This window comes from Alnus glutinosa, chromosome 11 (assembly GCF_958979055.1).
Source record: "Alnus glutinosa chromosome 11, dhAlnGlut1.1, whole genome shotgun sequence".
Taxonomy (NCBI): Eukaryota; Viridiplantae; Streptophyta; class Magnoliopsida; order Fagales; family Betulaceae; genus Alnus; species Alnus glutinosa.
Genome location: NC_084896.1, coordinates 632,808 through 645,179, shown reverse-complemented (window position 1 = coordinate 645,179; position 12,372 = coordinate 632,808). Strand labels below are relative to the sequence as shown.

The following is a 12,372-nucleotide window of genomic DNA, read 5'->3' as shown; positions in this document are numbered from 1 at the left end:
AAAAGTCTAGACTAATCATATGCATGTCTCAAGCAATTCTTTTCTTTTCTTTTTTTTTTTTTTTAAAAAAAAATTCACAGGGAACAAAAGCAGTCGAGGGGCTTACTTTAGACTTGCCAAGTTTAAGAAAGGTGAATTTTAATTCAATAGCATTTATAAAGATGCAGAGACTGAGATTACTCCAACTTGATCATGTACGACTCACTGGAGACTATAAATATCTTTCTAAAGAATTAAGGTGGCTCCGTTGGCATGGGTTCCCTCTAAAGTTTATGCCAAACAACTTTTATCCAAAAAACTTAGTTGTGGTTGACGTGCAATATAGCAATCTTAGAAGAGTTTGGGAAGTTCCCAAGGTACAATAATAACTAATTTTTGATGTTTTACACTCTAGTATTGTGATTTCCTTCCTTCTTTTTTCATTATTAATTTATTTTCTCATTTGTTAAGCAGATGTTTGAGAAGATGAAAATTCTAAATCTCAGTCACTCGCATTATCTGAGCCAGACTCCTGACTTTTCAAGACTCCCCAATCTTGAGCAATTAATACTCGAAGATTGTACAAGTTTGTTTGAGGTTCACCACTCCATTGGAGATCTTACTAGTCTTGTTTTGGTAAATTTGAAAGGTTGCAAATGCCTTACAAGTCTGCCAAGAAGTTTCTACAAGTTGAAGTCTCTAGAAACACTCATTCTTTCTGGGTCATTGCCTTCACTCTTTTGCTCTTGGATATCACCAAGGAAATGTCTCAAGCCAACCAATCTATTGTCTACTGCACTAAAAGGCTTTAACTCACTAAAAGACTTACGTCTCAGGGGGTGCAATTTATCAGACAATGCAATTCCTACAGATGTTTGGAGTTTATGTCCTCTTGAAATTTTGGATTTAGGATGCAATAGTTTTGAAAGTCTACCACCTAGCCTAGATGGTCTTTCGAAGCTTGGACAACTCATCTTGGATGGTTGTAAAAAGCTTAAATCAATTCCTGACTTACCAGCAAGCTTGTATTTTCTATATGCAGACAACTGCACAGAGCTGGAAAGAATATCGAATCCATCAAAACTCTCAAATTTGTTTAGTTTGTCCCTTGCTAATTGCAAGAAATTAGTCGAAATTCCAGTTCTAGAGAAGTGGTCGAATCCCATTAGATCTGTTGACATGGAATGGTGCAGAAATCAGACATATACTTTTAAGCAAAGCTTCTTTCGGGTACAAGTTACTTAACCTCTCTTTCCATACCATGTTAATGAAAGATATATAATGCATTGGACATAAAGAATTAGATAGTTCGGTCTATGTCCACAGAATAAAGCTCAAAATGCTACATTTTTCTCTTCTTTCTTTGGTTATGTTTACAATATATATAACATGCTCATATTTATTGGAGAATTTAGGGTGATAGTCTTGAACTACAGCTTGGATTCTTGAACTCCATAATATACATCAATTATCTCACATCTTTTAATTAATACTTTAACATGTGTCATCCTTCTTGCTTATGTAATAGGAATGGAGTATGTCTGGAATTGGTAGATCGTTTTTCATTTGCCTCCCTGGTAATCAAATTCCCGATTGCTTCACATATCAGGGGGAGGGAGCCTCAATGCGTTTTGAAGTACATACTGTTGATGATCAGATATTGAAAGGGTTTTCTGTATGTGTTGTGTATTCAACACGTGTTATGGTATTATCTCCAAATACAAGTATTACTTCATTTATCAACCATACCAAGAATACTATTTTCATTGTTTCGTCAGAAACAAGTGCTGGCACAATAATCCATCGTGGAGATCACATGTGGGTAGGAAATGTTCTTACCAACAATTTTGAGGATGGTGATGAGGCAGAGATTGTTGTAGATTTGGGAGTTGAAAGTATTGTTAAGAGGTTAGGGGTTCGTCTAGGATACGAAAGGGTTGTTGATGGAAAATGATTCTTTAGTTAAGCCTATTGATGCAGGATCCGGATGAGAAAAAAGAATGGGCTCGGCTTCAAGTCAATCAAATTAGAGTTAGGGTTATTTTTAAGAGTTGTATTAATTTATAATTCAATAATGGGATTGGCCCACAGGCAGTCAAATTAGGGTTAGAGTTTTGTCAGTGAGTCTTTAAATGTTCTTTTGTACTTGCTCTAATGGGAACAGATTATGACATTGAAAAAAAAAATGTTTTCTTCGAGGTGCAATTCTTCCTCTCTTTTAGTGGTGAGACTTTACCAAGATTAGAAAGACTTTGGTTCAACCAATTCTTGTCGTTATTTCGATGAAACTCTAAATTAACACAAGATTTCTCTTTGCTTTCTTTTTTCCTTGATCTATTTTGTGTTGTTCCTAATCTGTGTTTGTGAGAAACCCTCCGTGTTGCTATGAGCTTTATAAGAAAGAATGTTGAATAAACCATGTGTTGTGAGAAGCACATGTAGCTAATTTCTATCCATTTCACTCAAGAATACAATACTGGCTGTTAACTATAATAAGATTTGAAGTGGTATGATCTCATCAAATTGAAATTAGTGAAATCAACTTGGCCTTATATAGTGTGAAGTCGCAAACATCAGAATTATACACACATAATTATTTAAATATGTATCTTTATAAGAGAGAACGAGAGATGTCAGATAAAGAAATTTATTGTGGCTATGAACAAATTAATCGCAGTTGTTGAGGATATTTTAATGCAAAAAAAGAAAAAAAGAAAAAGAAAAAGGCAATTGCTAAGGAAATTGTTATTAGGATAAACTATATAAAAAGAAACAAACCAATTACCTTGTCATGGCTTCTCCCACTAATTATAGTTGTTTGGAAGTATTTTGACACCTTTTTTAATTAAGGACGACATCTTCTCTGCCACATTTCAAAGTCTCCGGCCAGTTCGAAGTACTTCACTTAGGACGGCACTTGAAACTGAAGGTTTTGCTTGACTTGAAATTGCTTCTTACATTGTCTATTCTAGTTTGAACCGGTAATTAATTCTCAGTTCGAACTGATAACACAAATTTGAACTTAGTGAAAAATCTTAATTAATTAAGTACGTACGAACACTTTTGTCTGATTTAAAAGCAAACTATATATTTTTTTTACTACCGAATTAGTGTACGCGTTGGAAACCCTTTCATGTTTCCAACTTTTCCAACCCAACCTGACTTTATTTTTTTAATTTTTTTTTTTAAAAAACAATTATAAACGACATCGTTTTGAAGAAGCTATAAATTAGTTTGCATTTTGAGCCTAGCTATATAGCTTGTTCTCTCTGCCTCTTTGTACGTGCTCTCTCGAATCTTTCACTTCGATGAAGACGAATCTTGCACGAAAACGAAGAGACAATCTCCTCGTCTTTGATCGACGAAGACAATTAATGATGCTAGCGAAGATGTAGATCTCTATCTTCGATGCTAACCCAATTTTAACTTCGACTTTTTAAAGGTAGAGGCGGCTCGATCGAAAATCATCTTCATTGGATATCATATTGTTGGAGTTTTTTTTTTTTTTACCACCCCAACTTTAATGGAGGCAAAAGCCGTAAAGGGGCATCTCTCTCTCTCTCTCATGCACACACACACAATTAAATCATGACTAGAAAATTGATTGTACCAGTGGGTCATGAGGCCAGGAGTAGGTACCATGCAAGATTCTTTGTTGCATGTTTTTGACATTAATTGTGATCCAAAATGTAATGAATAGCATATTTCTTGGTTTTAAACTGTGTATTATCATGTCACGGCATAATTAATATATTAAAATAAAATTTGAACTATAAAATAAATTCTCACAATTTTTAAAGAAAATATTTTTTTTTTTATATATATTGGGTTGTAATAGTTCTTTTAATCCAATATCTAAATTAAAAGTGTAATATGTCTTTTGAGCATGTGAATTTTTTTTTTTTTTTTTTTTTTTTTATTAATGCTTTAAAAAATTGTCACATGCTAAATGACATGTACACAACATTTTTCAAGATTGGATTAAAAATAAATTTCTTACCATCCAATTTATAAAAAAATTCTATCAATTTTTTTTAATCCGCTTTGTCACCCGTTTGAGAAGAAGAAGATCAGTTGGATCGAGCTCTTTCTAATTTGGAGTGGCTTCAACACTTTGGCAACACTACTGTGGAATTTTTGGAGAGGGGAGTGTCGGATCATTCTCTAATTTTTGTTTTTGTGCAGCAATTCATTAGCTATGGCTCAAAGCCTTTTAAATTTTTTAATTTTTGGGCTAATCATCCTCAATTCTTGGATTGGATTGGATTGCAGAAGGTTGGAGTATCAATGTAGAAGGTTATTCTATGTTTAGGCTCTATTATAAGCTTAAGACTGTGAAGCAAATTTTAAAGGTTAAAAATTTGGAGGTTTTTGGGGGTTTGGGACAGAGAATGACTCCAATTAGGCGGGAGTTGGCTGTTGCTCAGGTTGCATTTCTCTCTTCTCATGGAGACACTACTTGGCTTCAAAAAGAAAGAGAATGTTTGCATGTTTTGATTTCTATCATAGCTGCTGAAGAGAACTTTTTAAAGCAGAAGTCTCGGAATAATTGGTTGAATTTAGGAGATGGAAATACAACTTTTTTCCACAAGGTGGTTAAAGCTCAGAATTCCTCTAATATAATTAAGGTCTTATTGGATGTTGAGGGGAATAGGGTCACTGATACGCAGCGTATTAAAGACATTGCTTTAGACTATTACTAGAATCTCCTTGAGCATACTTCTCATAAATTCACTCACGTGAAGGCTAATAAAGTTGCTAATTTGTTCCGTAAGAAGCTCTCTCCTTCTTGTGTTGAGCGTATGCAAGCTCGGGTGACTAAAGATGAGATTCAACAAGTTATTCTCTCTATGAATAGAACCAAAGCCCCGGGTCCTGATGGGTTTCCTGCGGGGTTTTTTCAGCAAGCTTGGCCTATTGTGGGGGAGGATGTCTATGATGCTATTATGGAGTTCTTCTCTTTGGGTAGGTTGCTTAAGGAGACCAACTCTACAATTATAGCCCTTGTCCCTAAGAAAAAGAATGCTACTTCTATGAGGGATTTTAGGCCCATTAATTTCTTGTTCTAACTTGGTCTACAAAAATGTATTACAAAGATTCTGGCCAACAGATTGGTGGCCTGTCTAGATGAGGTAATTAGCTCTAATCAATGTGCTTTTGTTCCTAAGAGAAGTATAGTGGAGAATATTTTGCTTGCTCAACATCTAGCATGCAACTATCATAGAACAGTGGGTAAGGATCGTTGCACTCTCAAGATTGACTTAATGAAAGTTTATGATTCCCTTAATTGGGACTATGTTTTGCATTGCTTGGGTTGCCTTGGTGCTCCTATTGTCTATGTTAATTAGGTTAAAGAGTGTACGTATTATTTCTCCTAGATTCACTCTTGCTCTCAATGGAACATTGGTGGGCTACTTTAAAGGTAGGAAAGGGCTTAGACAAGGAGACCCGCTCTCTCCCTATCTTTTTGTGATTGCTATGGAGGGTTTATCCCGATTGTTGGAGGAGGCTGTTATTCATAACCCTCTTTTTGATTTTCATCCGAAGTGTAGTTCCATAAAGCTTATTCATTTATGCTTTGCGGATGACCTCCTTATATTCTCTTCTGCTTCTTGTGATTCTATTAAAGTCATCAAAGATGTTCTTCAGGAGTTTGAAGAGCTGGCTGGGTTGAAGGCAAATCCGGCTAAGAGTTCGATGTTCTTTGGAGGAGTTCACTTGGGGGTTAAAAATGATATTCTGAATTTTCTGCGCATGCATGAAAGGAAGTTGCCTATTCGGTATCTTGTAGTTCCCCTTCTTTCTAAGCGGCTGACAGCAACTGATTATGATGTTTTGGTCTCCAAAATTGCTGGTCGTATTGATTCCTGGTTAGCTCGGAATCTGTCCTTTGCTGGAAGACTCCAACTAGTACCCTCTGTTTTGCTTAGTATGCAAGTTTATTGGGCTAAAGTCTTTATTTTGCCTAAAAGGGTTATTTTTCTTCTTCAACAGAAATTTAATCGCTTCTTGTGGGGTGGAAAAGATGCTTACGGCGCATGCTAAAGTCTCCTGGTATAAGCTTTGTAATCATAAACGTGGAGGTGAGTTAGGTATCAAAAATCTGGAAGTATGGAATAATGTTTCTATTTTGCAGTATATTTGGACTCTCCTTACCAAAGCTGGATCTCTTTGAGTGGCCTGAATAGAAGAGAGTAGGCTCAAAGGGAAGAGCTTTTGGCAGGTTTCTATCCCCAATGATTGCTCTTGGTGTTGGAAGAAGTTGATGAAACTTCAAAATATTGCTAAACAATTTTTTAGCTTCAAAGTAGGGAGTGGTTCTCAAATTTTCTTTTGGCATGATAAGTGGCATCCTGCTGGCTTTCTGTTGGATTGTTTTGGCTTTTGTGCAATGCATGACTCAGGTATTCCCCTTGATGCTAAGGTGTCTAAGATCATTAATGGTAGGGATTGGTACTAGCTATTTGCTCGGTCCAATTCTATTGTGAAAATCCAATGTAGGCTACCTGAGATTCTTATTGGAAGTGCGGACTTGGCTGTTTGGTATTCTCCCAATGGTGTTTATTCTTGTGCAGCTACTTGGGATCAGTTGCAAGTTAAACTCCGATTGTTACGTGGTAGAAGCTGGTTTGACACCCTCTAGCCATCCCTCGACATTCTTTCTTTCTATGGTTGGTTTTTAGAGAGGCTATAATGACTAAATATCGTATGAGTAGTTAGGAGTATACTGGTAATGTGTTTTGTTTGTTTTGTCATGCTTGTCATGAAAGTTAGGAGCATCTTTTTTTTTAAGTGCGGATTTAGTTTGAGGATATGGAGGACACTGATGTATGCGTGCCTCTTCACTGACATTCCATCTAAATGGAAGAATGTTATCGCTTGGAGCATTTCTACACTCCGGGAAAGGTTTACAGGCTAGTCTTGGTAAACTTTGTTTAGATGCATGCATTTATCATCTATGCAACAAAGAAATGCACAGAGGAGGCTATTGTTAAACAGATTACATGAGAAGTTCGCACCCAAATCCTTGCTAATAGATCTTTTAAGAAACTAGATAAATGTATAAAGTTTGTAATTAATTAGAATTTACAAAAGTTGTTGATATAGGTTTGTTGTTTTCCTGTAGTAATGATTGTATAGGTCGTTCTGTATAGTGTCCTATGTTTGAGGTTTTTGGGCTAATGTTTACTAGCGTGTATAGTTGGTTGAACTCTTATAAAAAAATTTGTTTCATCCAAAAGAAAAAAAATATATAAATAAATAACAAAACAAAATCGGTTGTTAAGCTTATCGCAACTCTCGAGAGTTGAACCCAGACAAGAAAATATATATATATATATATATATATATATATATATATATATATATATATATATATAGAGTAGTGATTCACTACCACCTAAATATACAACTTTTTACCACCTTGTCTATGTGGCAAGGTGGTCCCCCACTTTAATTTATTTTTAAAAAATAAAAAAACTCAAAAAGTAGTGGGGGACCACCTTGCCACATAGGCAAGGTGGTGAGAAGTTGTATATTTAGGTGGCATTGAATCATTATTCATATATATATATATATATATATATATATATATATATATATATATATATATATATATATATATATATATACATATTTGCTACAATCTACACATACGGACAAAGCAAATCAATATATTAGTAATCAATTAATTTTTAAAAATAAAAATAAAAAATAAAAATCATCAAAAGCAATGCTGTCATCCCGTGAAATAAAGTATATTATTGTAAGTTGTTGATTTTTTTTAAAACTTAATTGTACAAACTAATTGAATTGAATCTCGATCTCCTCTTTAATTTTTTTTTTTTTTTTTTTTTAAATTTTTCAAAAAAAAAAATTAATTACAAAGAGCCCAATATTCCTTTTGTCTCGACTAATTAACAGCATGTTAATTTTTAACCGAAGTGGGTAGTTTAAATCTTAAAATGCAGAAAATGTTGTTTAAATATTGTAACATTATTTTCTGTGCTTAAATGTAGTCCACTAGCTAGAGACCATATGAAATGGACTATGATATGTAACTCTTTCCTTTCTTTGAAATTTTGGACTGAAGACTGGTTATATAAATAAATAAATCAAATCACCACATAAAAATAAAATAAAATAAAATATATAGTATTCAATAGACACTCATCTCAAAAAGCATTGATATTATTAAATAATTACTCATAAAAAAAAAAAAAAAAGTTAAGCCGATAGAAAATTGTTGATCTAATCCTTTGAATTAATATTTAAATACATCATTTTCACGTGTTGTTTCAAACTTGTTAAATTTATTTAAATTTTTAAATAATATAATAATTATTTTGAGTTTTTCAAATAATTATGAAATCTATTATGTGTTATTATTTCCATAGTGTTTCTTGTTACTCTAAAAAATGTTATTCTAAAAATAATATTTAAACTTCATACATTTGAGAAATATTTTGTCATCAAATCATTTAGCACTTAAAAATGAGACAAAATACGCTTTAAAGATATTGTCGTTGCAATCGAGCATTGTAATTCTAATTTCTTTTTGCCGTCATATTTTCTGTATTTATTCAATAATATTTTTAGACAAAACTTTTTCTCAATAAGTAATACTTTATGTATAGAATATTTAACTGAAATAAAAATATAATTCAAATTGATGACCTCGACTTTCATACTATATTCACATGGTATTATACTTATTACAAAAAATTAAGCTAATAAAAATGATGAAGTTAATTATTTAAATTAATATTCTATAACAACATAGATGGCTTATATATATAATGTTTCACAAAATTCATCTCCGCCTTTAATTTTTCATAATAATGACTAACAATTTAGTGTTGTAAATCATTTTCACTCATACCAAATTGAATCTTAAGTCTTAAGAGAAACCAAAATCGAAAGATTTATTAATTATTGACTCATAAAGCAAGTCAGTCAAAAAAAATAATAATAATTTTTTTTATATAGATAATTATTTATTTATTTTATTTTTATTTTAAAGGAAGTCAGTCAAATTGAGAGAAAGAGACAGGATACTTTCACGGTTTTCACTTTCAACTTTAGCTACCAGAGCTTTATTATTCTTCTCCCTTTGTGTCCTTCTCTTTCCTCGTTGGGCCTCAAAAGGGGCAGCAGTTTCTGTGCTTCCCGGTGCTTTCGTTTTATCTTTGTCTGACAGAAGGACTAAAGACAATGTGTGGGTTTCAGGCACACGCATTGCTTCTTCATTTTCAGAAGCCCTCTCTGCTCTGAAAATGGCTGCTTTGTATTTTGGTGGTTGCATTTCCTTCACTCTCTAGTGGATGCTCTCTGCATTGAGGTCAGTGGGTCTCTTTTATTTTCACTTTCCACTTATGGGTTTGATTTGCTTCTCTGGTTTTTGGTTTCTTACCAAATCTTCTAAATTTTTTGTTATGGTTATTTGTTCGTCGGATAAGATCAGCTGCTACATTGCTTTGTTTGCTAATGAATCTCTGATCTGCTTCCTTGAAAGATTTACTGTATGTGTAACTTCTTTTTCTTTTAAATGGTGTGTGTTCTCGTGTCTAATACTTTATTTATTTTTTTTAATGTAAGAAAATGGACTGCTTAATCACTTAATATTTATTTGATGTCGGCAATTTCCTATTTTACTTTCGCAGAATAATATATCTTGTCCATCCTTATCTACTTCACACTAAAAGAGTGAAAAATATTTCTTCTTTACAAATGAGAGTATCATCTTTGTTATCTTCTAGGAGGTGTAATATTTGAAATTTTATGAAGATGTCGGGGTAATAATCTGGTGAATGAGGAATTTATTAGTATCGGATTCATGGTTTCCCCATATCTTGTGATTTAAGAATGACAGAGCCTTGTGGATTACCTGAAACAATGAAGTAATCGAAGTTCACATCAAGAAAATAAATGCAGTCGAGATGGCGTGTCTTGATGAATGAGTAATTAAACTGATATGAAGATGTTGAGTTTTATGCATTTATGAGGACATGGAGCCGGAGGAGCTTAAATTCATAACGAGACCAGCTTGCATCCTGTTAGTCTGTTACTCAATAACAAGACATCTTAAAACCCACTATTTTTAACACAAACCTCTAGTAATGCTTGGAAATGCCCTGACCGTCTATATTCAATAACAGGAAGCAAGCCCAGCTCAAACGTAAAACCTATGATGTAATTTGAGAACTCAACAAGGATGATTGGCAACTAGGTTCATCTACTTAGAGCAAAAGAATCACGTAAAGTAGATGAAAAATGTATGGAAAGAGACTGAAGGAACAAACTAATACCAAAAATTAAAATGATTAATAAGATTATTATTATCCTTAATCTTTAGATTTATCTACTTCAGACATTTAAGGAAGGTCAAGAAATGATGAAAGATATCGCCTTTTGTTCTAATATCGTACATTTTATGTTGAATAATAAACTTAATTTTTAGTAACATTTATTTAAGTCTTTTCTTATTCTTGTAAGTTACTAATTAAGTGACTTGAAGAGATTGTGTCTTTGAGTCTTTTCTTATTCTTGTAAGTTACTAATTAAGTGACTTGAAGAGGTTGTGTCTTTTGAGTGTTTAAGAGTTATGTTACATAGGAGTTACATGGGAGTTATTTGAGATGTAAATGAATGGAGTTAATGTGAAGAAGTTAGAAGGGTCATTTGTATCTTATAAATACCCATGTAAGCAAGTTATTTTTAATCAAGTTGAATAAAAGTATACAAAGTCCTCTATCAATATATTGTCTCTCTTCCTTTTCATTCTCTCTCTTAGTGTATGTGTGGTTTCCAATTTCCAACAAACTGGTATCAGAGCACAGCTTATTGATCCTAGAGAAATGGCCAATTCAACCTTTCCATTTCAATTCCCTCACCTTTCAAAAGACAATTTTGATAATTGGTACATTCGTATGAAGGCATTGCTTGGATTGCAAGAAACTTGGGAGATTGTAGAAAAAGGCTACGGTGAGCCTAGTGATGAAGCTCCTTTGAGTCCTAATCAAAGAGAGGCTTTGCAGAAACTTCGAAAGAAGGATCAACAAGCTCTCACCCTCATTTATCAATGTTTGGATGAGGCTATGTTCGAGAAGGTGGCGAATGCAACCACCTCCAAGCAAGCATGGGAGATTCTCACAAACTCTCGTCAAGGAGTTGATAACGTGAAGAAAGTTCACCTTCAAACGTTAAGAGGCGAATTTGAAGTTTTGCAAATGAAAGAATCCGAGTTGATTGCGGATTATTTTTCAAGGGTGTTGGCCATAGTAAATCAAATGAAGAGATATGGAGAAAGATTAGAGGATGTTCGTGTCATTGAAAAGATCCTTCGTTCCTTGCAACAAAGATTTGACTATATCGTTGTTGCTATTGAAGAGTCAAAAGATTTAGAAACCATGAGTATTGATCAACTCATGGGATCTCTTCAAGCCCATGAAGAAAGGCTCAACAAAAAGAAAGAAGGTCATTGGAACAAGTTCTTGCTACAAAGATTTGTTTCAAAGATAAAGAAGAAGAATAGGAAATGAGTCAAAGGGGACAAGGTCAAGGACGTGGACATGGACCTGGACGAGGCCGTGGCCGTGGTAGAGGAAGAGGAAGAGGAAGAGGCGGACGTAATAGTTTCAATTACGAAGAGAGAGGTCAAGCATCAAGAGGACGAGGACGAGGATGAGGAAATAATTTGAAGCAATACGGAAGAAGGTATGATAAATCTCAAGTTAAATGTTATAATTGCCAAAAATATGGTCATTATGCTTAGGAGTGTCAAAGCCATACTAACAATGTTGAAGAGAAAGTTAATTATGCTGAAAATGAGAAAGCAGAGCCCACTTTGTTGCTAGCTTATAAAGGAGAAGAAAGAGGAGAAAAGAACTCATGGTATCTTGATAACGTGGCAAGCAACCATATGTGTGGAGACAAAAACAAGTTTGTGGAGCTTGATGAATCGGTGAGCGGGAATGTGACTTTTGGAGACTTGTCTAAAGTTCCAATAAAAGGGAAAGGTACAATCTTAATTCGCTTGAAAAATGGAGAACATCAATTTATTACAAATGTTTATTTTGTTCCAAGTATGAAAAGTAATATTTTGAGCTTGGGACAACTCTTGGAAAAAGACTATGAAATTCATATGAAAAATCGTAGTCTTTTACTAAGAGATGAAAAGAAGAATTTGATAGCCAAAGGTCCCATGACAAGCAATAGAATGTTTTTATTAATTATTCAAACGGATGTAGCTAAATGTCTCAAGACTTGTTTGAAAGATTCATCTTGGCTTTGGCATTTGAGGTTTGGACATGAAAAATTTTGGCGGATTAAAATTGTTGGCACAAAAGAAGATGGTGAATGGCTTGCCTTCCATTAATCAACCGGATCAACTTT

The 12,372-nt window shown here is 33.8% G+C and overlaps 1 pseudogene; it reads left to right on the top strand.

Moving 5' to 3' along the window:
* Positions 1-10,820: 10,820 nt before the first annotated feature.
* LOC133881760 (uncharacterized) lies at positions 10,821-12,118 on the top strand (annotated as a pseudogene).
* The last annotated feature ends 254 nt before the right edge of the window (positions 12,119-12,372 follow it).